The sequence below is a fragment of the Phodopus roborovskii genome, unplaced genomic scaffold (genome assembly GCF_943737965.1).
Source record: "Phodopus roborovskii unplaced genomic scaffold, PHOROB, whole genome shotgun sequence".
NCBI lineage: Eukaryota > Metazoa > Chordata > Mammalia > Rodentia > Cricetidae > Phodopus > Phodopus roborovskii.
The window spans coordinates 484,414-500,136 of NW_026126578.1; the positions used below are offsets into that span (position 1 = coordinate 484,414).

Sequence of the window (15,723 nt, forward strand, 5' to 3'; positions counted from 1 at the left end):
AATCCCTTGCCCCTCTCACATCCATACTAAAGTCAGTTATTTTATTATGAATTTTTTTTTCAGTAAAAAATTTCTGATTCTGAAGTTTTCTAATTATATTGCATCTCAAGATGAACTAACTTTGAACTACATTTCATCATCCCAAGGCACAGGATTGGCTAAATCATGAACTGTCTTTTGATTTCATGGACCTTTGAAATGTCAGCACTTGTGGCCCCCTGCTGAATAGCTCAGGGTCACTGATATCCACAGGGTCTATAATATTCTTAATTTCAATTACTGCTTCCTCATCTCCAGTAAGTGTCTTCAGGCCTCAAGCCTTGCTCAGTTTCTGCTGAAAACTCTCTTTCCTTGCCTGCTGCCTCTTTCCCCACCTGTTTCTTCTCTCTGTTTCTTGTTCTCACCTTGCAGAATGGGCATTTGAAGATAATCCCGCTGCATACTCCTGAGAGACAGCCAGTCGTGCTAATCCATGGCTACAGAAAAAATTAGAAGCACCTAACTCAGAAGATCCTGCCCTCGTCTTCTGGAATAAACTTACTTGGGATTCCATTTCTCACAGCCTCACATCCTGGTGGCATAGTCTTGGAGAAACTTTATTAAAGTTTTATTTATGTATTTTCTTTTAGCGTGTGTGTGTGTGTGTGTGTGTGTGTGTGTGTGTGTGTGTATGTGTGTCTTCACATGCAAATCATGGTGCTTCTGTGGAAGACAGGACAATTGTGGGATTCATATTGCTCCTTCCATCATGTGGGTACTGGGGATTGAACTCAAGTTGTCAGAATTGACAGCAAACCCTCTCACTAGGCTACATGAAGTATTTAAACCTTATTGTGATTCCTTTATCTATGAGATAACTGTGAAAATAACCCTCCCTGCAAGAATCATTATAGCCAGTGAGACAATATACTCAAAGACCTTAGCACACTTCCTGACAAAGAGCAATGGCCTAGTAAATATCTATGCATATTGCCTCTATTACTACCAATAGCTTTAAAAACTGTATTTTATTTATTTATTTATTTATTTATTTATTTATTTTTATTTAATTTTATATAACAAAGTCCAATTAAATGAAAACAAACATTTATACACAATATTTGGGAATTTGGGCGTCGTTCTTTCCAAACTACTTCCTGCTGGTAAGGGGCGCTGTCTTGGGGGATTCGAAGAAGATTCAGATATCCTAGCTGTAGTCTGCAGGGCTGAAAAACTGTATTTTTTATATCTATTTTTTCATGTAAGAAGGGCATTGAGCCCAGTGTTTGGCATTCATTAAGGGCACAGGAAGTTTCAGATATTATTTCTTATGAATCTGTGAAAATCTCAGTATGATAGCCTAGAAGAAGAAAATAGATCTAGTGCAATTGTTTCAGTTCACAGCAAGGAAGCACACAAGAGAAGGAAACTCTCCTGCTAAACAGGATGCAGAGGGACAGAAGCACTGTCCATCACAGACTGTCTTCAAGACACCCCATTGCCCTGACTAGGGAACAGTGGTCAATGGGAATAGTTCCCAAGTTGTCAAGAAAGCAAGGGGCAGAAAAGGAAAGAAAATTGCATGAAAGGTTCCACAAAAATGGATGCTTCGTAGAACATCAGGAGAGCTATAGAAAAAAAAAAAAAAAAAAAAAAAAAACACAGCAGAAAATAGTTCCACAATTCACAGGTATACAAGGAACCTAGCAGAGCAAGCTCTCACCAAACAGAAAAATGAGACAAAGAAGAGAAAATTCAAGGAGCCCTCTAAAAGCTCAACATAAAAATGAGCATTTGCAAAGAGACTGACGAAAAACTGTTAAGATGTTTGTGACCTAAGCCCTGGAAATAAAAGATGGTACAGTGTCTCCCCCGCCCCCCACATGCTAAATGTTTGCTGCTGCTGCTACTGCTGCTGCCATTGCTAATAGCATACAAGGATGTGATTTCATTTGCTTAGAGGCCCCAAAATTCAGTCTAAGCAATGGGTAGACAATTATAGATGGAGCAATGAGGAAGTGAGTCTTACATGAGGGCACAATGGGAAACTCAGTATAGACTTGCTGTCCTGATTTGCTAACTCAAGATTATTTTCATATCATGAATGGAGGATTAGTCTCACATGCAAATTCACAGATACAAAATCCAGAGGAAGGGGATGAGATAGAAAGAGATAATCTCTCCAAAAGCAGTATGCATGTAGTGTACATGAGTTCATACAAGCACACACACACGTAAAAGAATAAATAGTTTCCAAGGTATAGATCTAGATAGGAAGAACATTATGATTTTTGTGATTGGTGGTTTGGCTTGCTTGCTACTCAAATTCTGTATTGAGTCTCCACAGAAGGGACCATGGGACACTTGAGCTTGTTAAAGTGTAACAGAGATTCTGTGCTTTGCTACATCATAGACTTCCTGTGACATGCAAGAGTACAGGAGAGGCAGAACAACCCTGTAACACAGAGCCTGCATCAGGATAGAAACCAACCACATATAAAAGCTAGGCCAAAGATCAAGTCTGTGAAAAGAGGGAACACTTGAAAACCTGAAAAGAAGCCAATTTCCCCTGGGTTACAAAACAGGCTTCAGCTTCCATGTGATAGGGTTGGCTATATGGAGTGGAATCCTTCAGCAACTATGGCTATTTTCTCTCCCACTAAGAAGGTTTTGTTAGGCTGTGCTGACAAGCATAAAAGCAAAGAAAACTTCAAAGTAAATTAGGTCTCTAGAATACAAGGATGTCACACCTTCATTTATTCAAGCAAATATGTTCTCATTTTGCAGCATTAAGCACAGAAAAACATTTAAACCATGTGTTATCTGTCTTTCCAAAGGCATGGAAAAGGTCAGAGTAGAGGACGATTATGCTAGTTGGTGATTATGATGCCTGGAATCTTCTAAGGGGTTCCAAGTAGATGAATGGAAGAATCATTGCTTGCAGGTGTTGGAGGGACAATGTTGCAGTTTCCATGGAGGCAAATTCCTGGTTCCAGTAGCATTCTTACAGAACCATGTTCAAAGATTCACCAGCAAGTCCAGACATGGTCTTAGTATTTTGCCCAGGCCCACATTCCAGAAAGCACCAGACACTAGGGTTTCGATAGGTGACGATTGCTGCTTACTTCCCATGTATGCTTGTTAGTTTATGTGATTGTTTTCCTTTTGATGGTGTGCGCACATGTGATGTGCATGCTTGTACATGTATGTGAGCAACATTGTGTGGGGGCACACATATATTTGTGTGACTATGGAGACCCTTCTACCTTATTCAATGAAGTAGGGTCTCTCAATGAACCCAGAACTCAATGATAAGGCTCATCTCACTAGTTGCTTTCTCTGGCGATCCCGTCTCAACCTTCTGAGAATGGAATTAGAGGCTATTATCACTATACTCAGCCATCCTTCCCAAGGGTTGTTGGGATCTAAATCCAGTCCTCATGATTAAATGGCAAGTACTTTACCCACAGAGAAATCTCTCCAATACACATCCCCAAACCTATGTACCATGCTAAAATTATGTCCTAGAGGAAGGGACAGATTAAATGCTTCTGGTGCACATTAAGCCCTGAATATTTACACTTTCATTCTTCTGTTTCTCTTCTTCTCTCCTGTGTTGGTGAAGACCTCAAGCTGAAGTACTTATTCCCCATCTTTTAATAATGCACAGAACAAGGTATGTGCTCAGACTCATAGAATATCTATACCATGTCTTCTCCATGAAAAACTAAGAGCTAAGAGTGATGACTTGGAAAGTGCATAAAAGCCTTCTTGGGTAATGAAGTAGAAGATAACAGGTTTGCTTTATGGTGAATGAGTATTGTTTCCAACCTTCTACACCGTATGGAGTGATTAAAAGCCATAACACCCATTCATCCTCACCAGAAATGAATGTATTTTTTATAGCAGCAAAGAGTAGTAGGAAGAGTAAGATCTTCACAGTCTACTAGAAATGAGTAGAGATCATTTTCATTATCTAACTATATAACTGTACAAATGTGCATACTTAAATAAGACATCATTGAAATATAAATATAACAACTGCTATGGCTTGCTCTTAAGTGACCTCCAAAGCTCAGATGTTGAAGATTTAGTCCACACCATTCACAGGTGGTGCATTAGGGTAGTTATTGTGTCATGAGTGGTCTGACATACATAATGAATAAATAAGTTAACAGAGGTGCAAAGATTTAATGGGCTATTGGAGGCTGGTAGAAAGTTAGTAGTAAATCATTCGGAAGTATTTGTACCTTGCCCCTTTCCTCTAACACCACCACATGCTTTTTGGGTATCACATAGTGAGTAGCTAACCTCTGCACTGCCTTTTCAACATGATTCTCTGACTCACCACAGGTCTAGAAGCATCTAGACCAAGTTACCCTGAACTAAAATCCTCAAACCATAAATCAAAATAATACTCTCTAGCATTTTGTCACAGACAAGGAAAACTGACTGACCCAGTATCTATTTGCCAAAAAAAATGAAGCTGAAATATCAAACTTTGTGATATCAAATATAATATTAATGGTAAATATATCTCCTACTGATTACATCTTATCAACTGATTACATCAATAAATGGCAGCCATGATTAGCTGTATCACTGTGCTTTCCCAAAGATCATGGGGAAAAACAGGACACCTGATACAATAGGATACAATCAGGTGATGTATTAAAAGCAGAAGTCAGACTCATAAAGTCAGAATTTAAGCATAGGAATCTTTTAATAGCAGGAATATGAAGTAGGCTAGGCAACACAGAAAGAACCTTCTGCCAGGAAAACAATGATAGCAGCAAAAAGAAAGAAAGGAAGGAAGGAAGGAAGGAAGGAAGGAAGGAAGGAAGGGGAAGGAAGAAGAAACAAAAAGAAATAAATTTTCAAAATTAAAAACATAAAAGGAAAGAATTTGGATGAAGGGGCTCTAATTTGATGTCAAGATCAACAGGCAAGTGATGATAGGGCTAGATCATTTAAACAATCACAACTTGAAGCATAGGTGGGCTTTTCCTGGTGGGCATGGAGACTGGGCCAGGAACTCAAAAGGCACCAGAGGGCAATTTAGGAAAACCTAGCCTGCTAGACTGTAAAAGATTCAAATCATAAGGAAAATGATGAGTCAGGAGTCATACAATAAGCAAGTAGTAGGCACATGTAAGGAAAAAAAAAAAAAAACTCAGCCCGAATCCACAAAGGAAATCCCAGCTGAAACAAGGTCCCAGAAAGACATGGGGGTTCAATATGAACCCAGACATGGGGCAAGACACTGTGGAATTCAATGAGGATCTCTGACCTAATGGTTCAGAATCCGAGAGACAAACTGCAGGGGTAGGGTTAATGTAAAAACTGATTGATGGATGTCAATGAGTTCTATGTTTGAGAGAAGCAGGGAGAGATGTCAAACAAGTTAGGGTCCAAAGTGAACAATTAGCTACATAGAGGCAAAGGGGTTAAGTTTAAAACCAGAGCTGACTTTGTCTTAGCAACTGAGGAAGCTTGCAAAGTGATTGTATGGATATGCATGTATGTATGTGCACATTTGTATATGTATGCGTGTACATGAATGTGTGTGTTTATTTGCATATATAATAGAGAAAGAGAATGCAGTGAGATAATTCCTTTTTGTACACTGTGAAGAGCTCTCTGCCTAAGTCATCTTCTGATTGGATAGTAAAGAGCTGAATAACCAGTAGCTAGGCAGGACAGAATAGGCAGGACTTCCAGGCAGAGAGAGGAACTCAGAAGAATCATAGAAGCTGGATTTTGCCAGCGAGACAGAGAGAGTCAGACTTACAGCATGGAGGAGACATAAAGAGCCGTGGGGCAGAATATAGACTAATACAAACAGGTTAATTTAAGTTATAAGAGGTAGTTGAGAACAAGCCTAAGCTAAGGCCAAGCATTCATAATTAATATGAAGTCTCCAGGTACTTATCTGGGAGCTGGTGGACCAAAGAGAGGCTGGCTACAAGAAAGAGTGTAGGGGGGAGATACACACACACACACACACACACACACACGCACGCACGCACGCACGCACGCACGCACATGCACGCACACATACACACAAAGAGAGAGAGAGATGGAGGGAGGGAGGGGAGGAGGGAGGGAGGGAGAGAGGGCGAGAGGGAGAGAGGGGAAAGAGGAAGAGAGGGAGAGAGGGGAAAGAGGAAGAGAGGGAGAGAGGGAGCGAGGGAGAGAGTGACAGTGGACCAGATTTTGGCCTCTGGTATTTTTTTTAAATCACTCTCAATGTAATTTTTTCAGATACAGTCTCTGTATGAACCCAGAGCTCACTGATTCAGGACTGACTGGCTGTCAAGCATGAGGGATATGCCTGTCTCTGTAGACATGTACCCACTGCTCCCAGCTTTTTTACCTAGTTACTAAGAATTCTAACTCGGGTTTTAATGCTTATTTCGCCAAGTACATTCTAGATGGTGCCATCTACCCACTCCCAAATTAGTTTTCTAATTACTTCATTTTTTAATCTATAAACTGGAAATGAGAACTACCCATAATCATATCATAGAGAAAGAGTAGCAGAAAGTAAGCCATTTTTCAGCTTATCCCCAAGGAAAGCTAACTTAAATATGTGGGAAAAAAATGTTTTATAGAGCTTTCCAGACCTGGCCGAGCAGCTTTCCGGACCTGGCCATCATGGGTGTAGACATTTGACATGACAAGGACTGAAAGGTTCAGTGCAAGGAGCCCAAGAGCCAGGATATCTCCCTGTGGCTGCTAGTCAAGCTGTACAGGTTTCTGACCAGAAGAACCAACTCCACCTTCAATCAGGTTGTGCCGAAAAGGTTGTTTCTGCGCCACACTAACCAGCCACCTCTGTCCCTGTCCCGGATGATCTGAAAGATGAAGCTTCCTGGATGAGAAAACAAGACAGCTGTGGTTGTGGGGACAGTAACACATGATGTGCGGATTCTCGAAGTGCCCAAGCTGAAGGTGTGTGCACTGAGGATGAGCAGCTGGCCCGAAGTCGCATCCTGAAGGCTGGGGGTAAGATCCTACCAGCTAGCCCTGAAGTCTCCCAAAGGCCATGTGGCACTGTGCTCTTTTCTGGACTTCAGAAGGGCCGAGAGGTATACCGGCATTTTGGCAAGGACCCAGGAACCTCACACAGCCATATCAAACCATATGTCCATTTCAAGGGGCGGAAGTTGGAACCTGCCAGAGGTAGAAGGGTCAGCCATGGCTACAAAAACTAACCCTGGCTCTGTTATTAAAGAAACTTTGGATGTTGAAAAAAAAAGTTTTATAGTATGATAACATATGTGGTGAACAAAAGCATGTTTCCATTTATTTATGGATATGTGTTAATATAGGAAAAAAGAAAAGGAACTTTATTTTCAATTTGGGGGCACAAATATGCAACATTTGAATTTTTAAGATGAAACTGAACTTTTTCATTGCTAATATACTAGAAACAACTGAAATCCTTATTCAGCACCAAGTTATCAACATTTACATAATGTTATATAAAATGGATATTATCCAACCAATGGACTTTAAATATTACAAGGCCAACTCTGTGCACCAAAGGGGAACTAGGAATCATAACCATTTGTTCAAACAGTATTTTGTTTCTGTTTTTCCCCAATAATCATCTCTAATGAACTATCAAGGAAGGGATTATGTTGAAATTAAAATCTTTTCAAAATGCATTTATCAATGTTACTTTGCTCTCTTTTTTATATACAATGATTCCTTTCCCCCCACCCATAATTTAAAAGGGACTTTGGAATTAAAACTTAAAAAGCTATTATTTTCTTCTAAAATCTGTCTGAACCAAGCACTTAATGTCAATATAAAAAAAAAGCTTGGAGTAATTTGTTTTCCTCTATAATTTCAAAGCTGAGCAACACAAGAATCCTTTATTGCTGCCATGGCTTCCATGGCTCTTGATGGTGAGTCATTGTGGAAGAAATCTCAGATCCATAGACTGCAGGTAGCCCGATTGCATTTTTCTTGTGGCTTCTGTAGTTCCAAGTGTGTTGAGTGACAGAAGAAAGAGATAGCTTCATACAGTGCATGCCACAGAACTGAGAATGTGAAAAACAGCTCATAGCCCAAGGAGGATTAGAGCTCAGAATCACTGTGTAGGGTAAGGCATAGGCTCTAGGTATGCCTAAAGTAGGAGCCTAGCTCTACTCTACTGGCTTGGAACCTCAGTGAGTCACTTTGACCCTTTAAGACTTTGCTTTTTTTTTTTGGAGTGATAAGGATGATGATCATAAGATCAATGACACAATTATAGTGAATCAATGAGATGATTCATAATACTGATCAACAGTAAAAGCTCAATACACATTTATTAATTTTCTTACATTTAAGGAAGTTCAAATTTAGTTTGATGGCATTCATGTTGATCTAACTGAAATAAATACATATGAAGCACCAACTACATCATGCTTCAGTTTCTGTTTACAGGAACCTTACATTCTAGCCTAGGAAGGAAAACACTTTCCTGGCCTGAAAAGATAGCTGAATTCTGAAGGTTCTGAAGGCTGAATCTAGTAAATTAAAACAAAACTAGGTAACTGAGCCATAAAACAACTGAGTCTCAGAATAAGAAGGAATTGCTTTCTGGAAGTCTCCACAAAATAGGATTTGGCTAAGACCTGAGTGAAGGCTCTAATATCTGACCTAAGACACTCCCAAGAGGAGGGTGGGTTTAGATCCACAATTACAAAAGTGTTCAATCCAAGGTCAATTACAACTATTGCTTTAGGTTGAACCAGGTAGAATGCATGGGTTTGTGGGCATGGCTAAGGAGACTGCATACCTCAAAAGCTAAGAAGCAGAGGGGGACAATGGATAGGGGCCAGAGCCAAGATACACTCTTCAAAAGCATGTCCCCAGCAAGGTCTCACCTTCTATAGTTCTATCACCTTCTAATAGATTATTTGATTTTTAAAATCTATCAATAGATTTAAACCATTGATTTAAGTCAGAACTCTTATGATCTAATCATTGCTTGGAAACATCCTCACAGCCTCAGCCTACTGGTAAACTTTTTTTCTAGGTGCCAGTTAACTTTTGTGGTGTGTATGTGGTGTGGAGGAGAAGCATTTTATGAGTGAAACACAAGTGTCTCCAAGGATGTTCATAGCAAAACTATAAACCATAAACCAAATGAACTGAAGAAGGTTAGTTTTTTTTACAGACCCAAAGCAATTGGGAACCACTGTAACACAGTCTTCTACTTCTTTTTCTTTGCATTTGTAAATTTGATCAATCCTGGACCCTCGCTTTAGTTAAGATGTCATCTCCATATAACAGTCTCTGAAAGCCATTATTTAGTCTCCTTCAGATGAGGATCAACACTAACCAGTCACAATGAAGTCTAGAACTTGATGCAGGATTGCAGACCTAATACACCACTTTCTCATTTTAGATCCCCTGATAGTTTGTCATCATCACAGTCTGGGAACTTATGAGAAATATGATTTTCAGGCTCCATCCAGACTTAATGTTTTAGAATCCCTGGAGTATGGAGATTGTGATATCTGTTTTGACAAGCTCTGCAGACTACTCTGATATGATTTATAACAGTTACAGCATCATCTTAGCATTTTCCTTTCAGATATAACACACTTAAAATGCTCATACAATAAACTGTAAAGTACAATAAACTGCTACTCCTCCATTACCCCCAAAGAGGCTTCCAACTTCTCTGGTGGCCTCCATTTCAGAAAGAATATATGTAAGGAACAAATCCTATGAATGTGAGAAATATGATTTTTTTAACCCAAAAGCAAGGAGAATAAAAAAGGAGAAAGAATCAAACAGTTGTTTTAGTGATATCAATTTGCTTCTCCTGATGGGGCACAACAGAAGAAACATTGAGGAGCTTTACATAAATGGCCTGTGTAACTGGATCTTTATGGCATTTCATTTTAGTAGCAGAGTGGCTTGATCCTATTAGCAGACATACTGTCAGGCCACAGGAATTTTCTGACATAAATACTCTGTTAAAATGGGGCAAAAATCATAAATACTGTATTTATTGTTGGAGCTCCTCATTTCAAAGTCAGTAATTGATAGTGAAAGAGATGGGGGACATGCTGTAAAGAGGAATCAACACATACATGACAGGACTAACTTGGCAAATAGACAGTATAAATGTTTTGCTTTGTTTTTCACTTTTCCACTCCCGATCAGGAAATGCATGGAGCAGTACAAGGATGACACCAGCAGAAATGACCTGGACCCAGAATTTCAAGAAGTACGACTCCCAGACACCTAAGAATGCGGGAAGAGTTTCAGGGATAATCATGAGGGAAGCAAAAAGACAAGTTTCAAAACCCTGACTAACTGCCTGGTGGAGTGGGGCAAGACTGAGCTTCAGGATGATTGACTTCCCTTACCCTACCCTCTCCTCTCCCCTATACAATATGCTGGTTACAGATGGGATGGGAGACATTTTTTTTAGGATACTAATCCATAGTCTTCTCAAATTGCTGTTTGTATCAATATCAAGCATCAACAAATGACAAAAGCAACGACCAGAAAATAAAGATGTTACCAATATATTCTATGTCCTTTTTAAAGTTTTCTCTCCACGGAGTAATTCATAATTCCAAACATCGAATGTGAGAAAGAAAAAAAGCCACTTTGGAAATCAGTATGGTGATTCCTCAGGAAAATGGGAATCAGTCTACCTCAACACTCAATAATTCCACTATTAGGCATATACCCAAAAGATGCACATTCATAAAATGAGGACATCTGTTCAACTATGTTCATAGCAGCATTATCTGTAATAATCAGAACCTGAAAGCAACCTAAATGCCCCTCAACTGAAGAATGGATGGAGATAATGTGGTACATTTACAGAATGGAGTATTAATCAACGGACAAAAACAATGGAATTCTGAAATTCACAGGAAGAAACCATCCTGAGTGAGATAACACAGTCACAAAAAGACAAACATGGTATATACTCAATCATGTATGGTTTATAGACATAGTGCAAAAGATTACCAGTGTAAAATCCACACTGTCAGAAAAGCTAGAAAACAAGGAGGACCCTAAAAAGACATACATGGTCCCTTGGAGAAGGAGAAAGGGACAAGATCTCTTGAGCAAACTGGGAGCATGAAGGGAGGGGAGAGGGAGTTGGGGGAAGAGGAGGGGAGAGATGGGCATGATGGAGCAAGAAGATTGAGTCAGGGAGAAAGAACAGAGGAGAACAAGAAAAGAGATAACAGGCAAAGCCATTATAGGTTTTAAAAGAAGTCTGGCACTAGGGAAATGTCCAGAGATCTACAAGAACTTCTCAAAGGAGATGCTGTTTCTTCCATTCTGCTCTCTTATCACAAGTCAATAGTTGGAGTTGGGAAGGGATTGCTCTTTGGAGACCAATGTAGTTCTTAAAAGAGATCTGCTGATCCATCTAGATAGTACCCTGAATTTTGGAAGATGACAAAAGAAGGGTCTTGTCTTCCATGAAAGCGAGTATAGGTCTTAGTTTGAACTCTGAAGACTGTGGTTAACCCTAATTCCACCACTACCAAAGGAAGTTGTGGAAATCCTTTCTTTCTCAACATTAGTTTTCTGCCTGTCAATGTGAAAACAGGATGAAGTATCCCAAATCAAAAATTCCATATTCATAAATACACTGACATGGCATTACTAGTGGAGAATTTCACATCTGATTTCCTGTCATGGATTACAATCAAGATACAGGCACATTGAAAATACCATATAAAATTACCTTCAGACAATGTGTATGAGGTAGTTATGAATGGAAATGAATTCTGTGTGTAGGCTTGGTCCCATCCTTAAGACATATCATTATGTATACACAAATACTTCAAAGCCTGTGAAAATTCAAAATCTGAAACACTTTCAGACACAGGCCTTTCAAATAAGGATATTCAACTTATAATGATAGCAATTGAGGGCACACTGAGTATTTAATAATTCTAAATACTTTGAACATGCCATCTGACCTGGACTTCACAAGTACTCTTTGAAGCTGGTCACCAAACCAGGTAATTTTCCTAAGATTACCCACAAAGTGGCAGAATCTGGCTTTAAAGGCAGATAGGTGTCAATTTAAAACCCAAGTTCATAATGACAACATTAATAACTATCTATAGACCTCATATATAATGGGAGTGGATAGTGACCCAAATTAGAAGACATGCTGAAAAAAATCAAACCACATCAAATGTATGAGGCCTTATGATTAGCCATGAGATTTTTAGCATTACTGTACAATTTACATCAACATGAGGCAATAGGCATTTTACCTTAATTATGAGAAGGAACCTTCTCTGTGAGATCTTAACATTCTCATCAACTATACGACAAATCATCCTGGTCCTTACTGGTAGGTTGTTTGAAAAATTACTCAAAAAAATATGGAGAATTATACAAGGAGGCAGAAGAGTGGCTTGTAACTGCCTTCTATTAGCCTGAGTGAGCTGAATAATACAGTTTCTGTATAATCACCACCCACAAGAATAATAATCATAAAAAATTTATCCAGCTCATAAGTCTTGATTTCAAAATGTTCCAAATAGCGATGACAGTATCCTTTGATTTAAACGTCAGGGCATAAAGGTGATGTCTATAACAACACCACAGACTGTAGAATATTGGCACCCCCCAATAACAAGTATGCTTGCAGGGGGGACAGCAAGCAGGAATGCAGGGCCCTGACAGATAGGCTACATTCTCTTAGAGAGTATATGTAACTGGGTTCTAGTGGATCCCAGTAGACATTGGCCCTTGACTTAGATTTTATCAACTTCCTTCTTTCCCTGTCTCACTCTTCCGGTCATTCACTGTGCTTCTTGAGACTGCTTCTCAAGTCATCTATCCATACAAAAATTTGAGACAACACTAAATGTCCATTCAGTTAGTGAGTCCAAAAGGCTGAGTCTTAGGTTAACCATAAGTTTTCTACACCAAGTTTGCCTGTCCTGCATTATGCCCATGGCAGTGAGTATGACAGATACTATATCTGAGAATGTGTTTTAGTTACAACACAGTGGACCTAGAGATTATCCAGGAAGCCCTGAACCTAGTACTTGTCCCTCTCTGAAACTTTTTCTCTCACCTTTTTGCCTAAAAAGAAGCAGGAACAACTCAACATGTGTGTGACCTTGCTGCTTTAAAGATGGTTATGGCTATGCTATTTTTAAAAAAATGTAGCTGCCTCCAGCCACTCATAGCTGACAGCCTATGAGGAAATATGGACCAAAATGCAACAACCATGAGGAACTGAATTCTTAAAACAAGAATGTTTGGAAATTATTTTCCTCCAGTTCCTACAATTTAAGTTTAACCTAGCCAACCCCTTGAATCTAGATGAGCCCAGACTTGCTGCCTAAGTCTCTTTATGAAAATCAATGTGCATTATTTCGAGCATCTAAGTCTGTGATGACTTGTTAAATAGTGATAAATCCTAAAATGCCAAACAAAGGGAACCATACCTACATGTCTAGTCTTGATAACATCACGTGCTATCAAGTAATGTTTCAATAATATTTTCTTGATAAAGAATATACACAGTGCACTTTAAAATACCTTACTATTATTTAAATTTCATGTGTATGCCTGATGTTGTGTATATATATATATATATATATATATATATATATATATATATATACACACACACACACACACACACACATACATGGTGTATGTACAGGTTCATGTGGGCATGTGCATGGCGGGGGGGCATATAATTATGCATGTGTGTTCATGCATGTGGAGGCCAGAAGTAGACATGGGATATCTTTCTCACTTGCTCTGCAACTTAATGTTTGAGACAGGATCTTTCTCTGGACCTAAAGTTTACCAGTTCAACCAGGCTGGCTGGCCAGTGAGCTTCAAAATAACCTCCCACTGCTGGGATTATAGACATTAGGCACCACATGCAGCTCTTTAAGTTTGGTGCCAGGGATCTGAAGTTAGGTCCTCTTGTCTACACAACAGGCACTTTATCAACTGAGCCATCTCCCTAGCCCAATATTCTTTCTGCTTTTGAAAATCAAGCTTATTTCAAATTATTCCCTGCTGAAATTTAATTTTATGACAATGCAAGCATCTCAAAGTCAATCGCTTAAATAATTAGTCTTGATGGAGTGTTTCGAAGAAATTAAACCATGACAGCATCAGTTTGTGGGAACAGAAATTGCTTTCTACAGGGGGCCTGGCTAGAGGGAATAAGCCAATGACATAATGGTTCTTAAGGCACCACCTTGCTTTCAACTGAGGCTGTGGCTAATGTCTACAGGATGGAACCATGGGGTTAGGCAGGAATTTTCAATCTCTCAGTTCTCTCTGGATTTACAGCAATCCCAACCTGCAAAGGAATCAAGTACTGCTTGTTCACTTCTCATTTTTCCTCCTTTCAAGTGTAAATGATGACACCTAGATTCATCATGCTGGTGTAGATTTTAATGAAATCAGAAGGGAACAGAAGTCAGGTGTACTCTGTGTTGTCAGAGAACCCAACTACTCAGACAGGATACAGGTGGGCAATGTTAAGTCCTAAACATCACACAAATGAGGGCCAATATGGAGCTACAAACAAAGGCAGGCAAGCATACAAAGGACTCAAGCCAAGAAAGGTGTAATAGACATGTGAACTACCTGCCACCCAGAGGTGTACGTTTACCCCCCATTGTCTTTTTTACATATTTGGTTTTGGTTATGCTTTGCTATTTCCAAGCTTAGGTATTTTTCTGCCTTTGGAGAGCCCTAGACCACTGAAGCATGTACTAGAGCACTTGAGAAAGAAGTGAATGCCTGAGAAAATACAGGAAACAAACGGCACAGTTGGGTCCGACCACAGACCCCGTTTATTCCATTTAATAGATAATGGCATGTTTTCTCCTATCTGGGATTTTGGAAGCCCTACTGGGCCAACTACTTCATCCTTCCCCTACTCACATCCCTGTCTTAGAATCTGTTGACAATGCAGGTGCCAGATGGATGCTTTATAAATATGTATCACATCACGTCTCTCTGTTTCTATCCTCTAATTGCTTCTTATCACATACAAAACAAATCCCCAGGCTTCCCAACCTTAAGTCTTCAAAGTACTATGTTATTTGACTTTTATGTACTCCTTTAGACTCTCAGTATTACTTTCTATTAACACTTCATCCCACACTCAAGTATTTTTTGTCTGCTCTGATAAGCCATGTACATGTGTTCCACCTTAGAGCCTTTCACTTAACATTCCCTCTACATGGAAGATCTTCCCTGAGGATTTTCTAGTACTGGATCCAGTATCTTCTTTATTGTCTTCAAACACTTTTCTCCATTTGAATTCATTTGTGAATTGAATTTATTCTGTACTATGATACAAACTCTAAATGAGATATGGGATATTGTCTATGATATTTACAAGCATCGAATACCCACTATGTCAAAAAGGGTGACATGGGAAGTATTCAAAAATATTTGCCAAATGAATGAATGAATGAATGAGTAGCACCGCCATCATATGCCATAGCACATGTGATAGTATCTGCTTGTCAGACCGTTTAATGAGGCAAAATAAAGCAGCCCGTTCCCCAGTGTGCCAGGAAACAGAATTTCTAGGCTATCAGAATTATAGGTTTCATGGTGGAAGTATTTAAGTGCTTCATATACCTGGCCTTTAAGGGAAGGAAGAAAACTATACATAACTGGTGTCCACTGCACCATCAAAAAGGGAGCTTACAGGTTGAAACACAATTTTCTTTTCCTTTGGCTTGTAGAGCT

General features: G+C 39.4%; 1 pseudogene; it reads left to right on the forward strand.

Moving 5' to 3' along the window:
- Nucleotides 1-6,636: 6,636 nt before the first annotated feature.
- Nucleotides 6,637-7,196, forward strand: LOC127236222 (ribosomal protein L18-like; annotated as a pseudogene).
- The last annotated feature ends 8,527 nt before the right edge of the window (nt 7,197-15,723 follow it).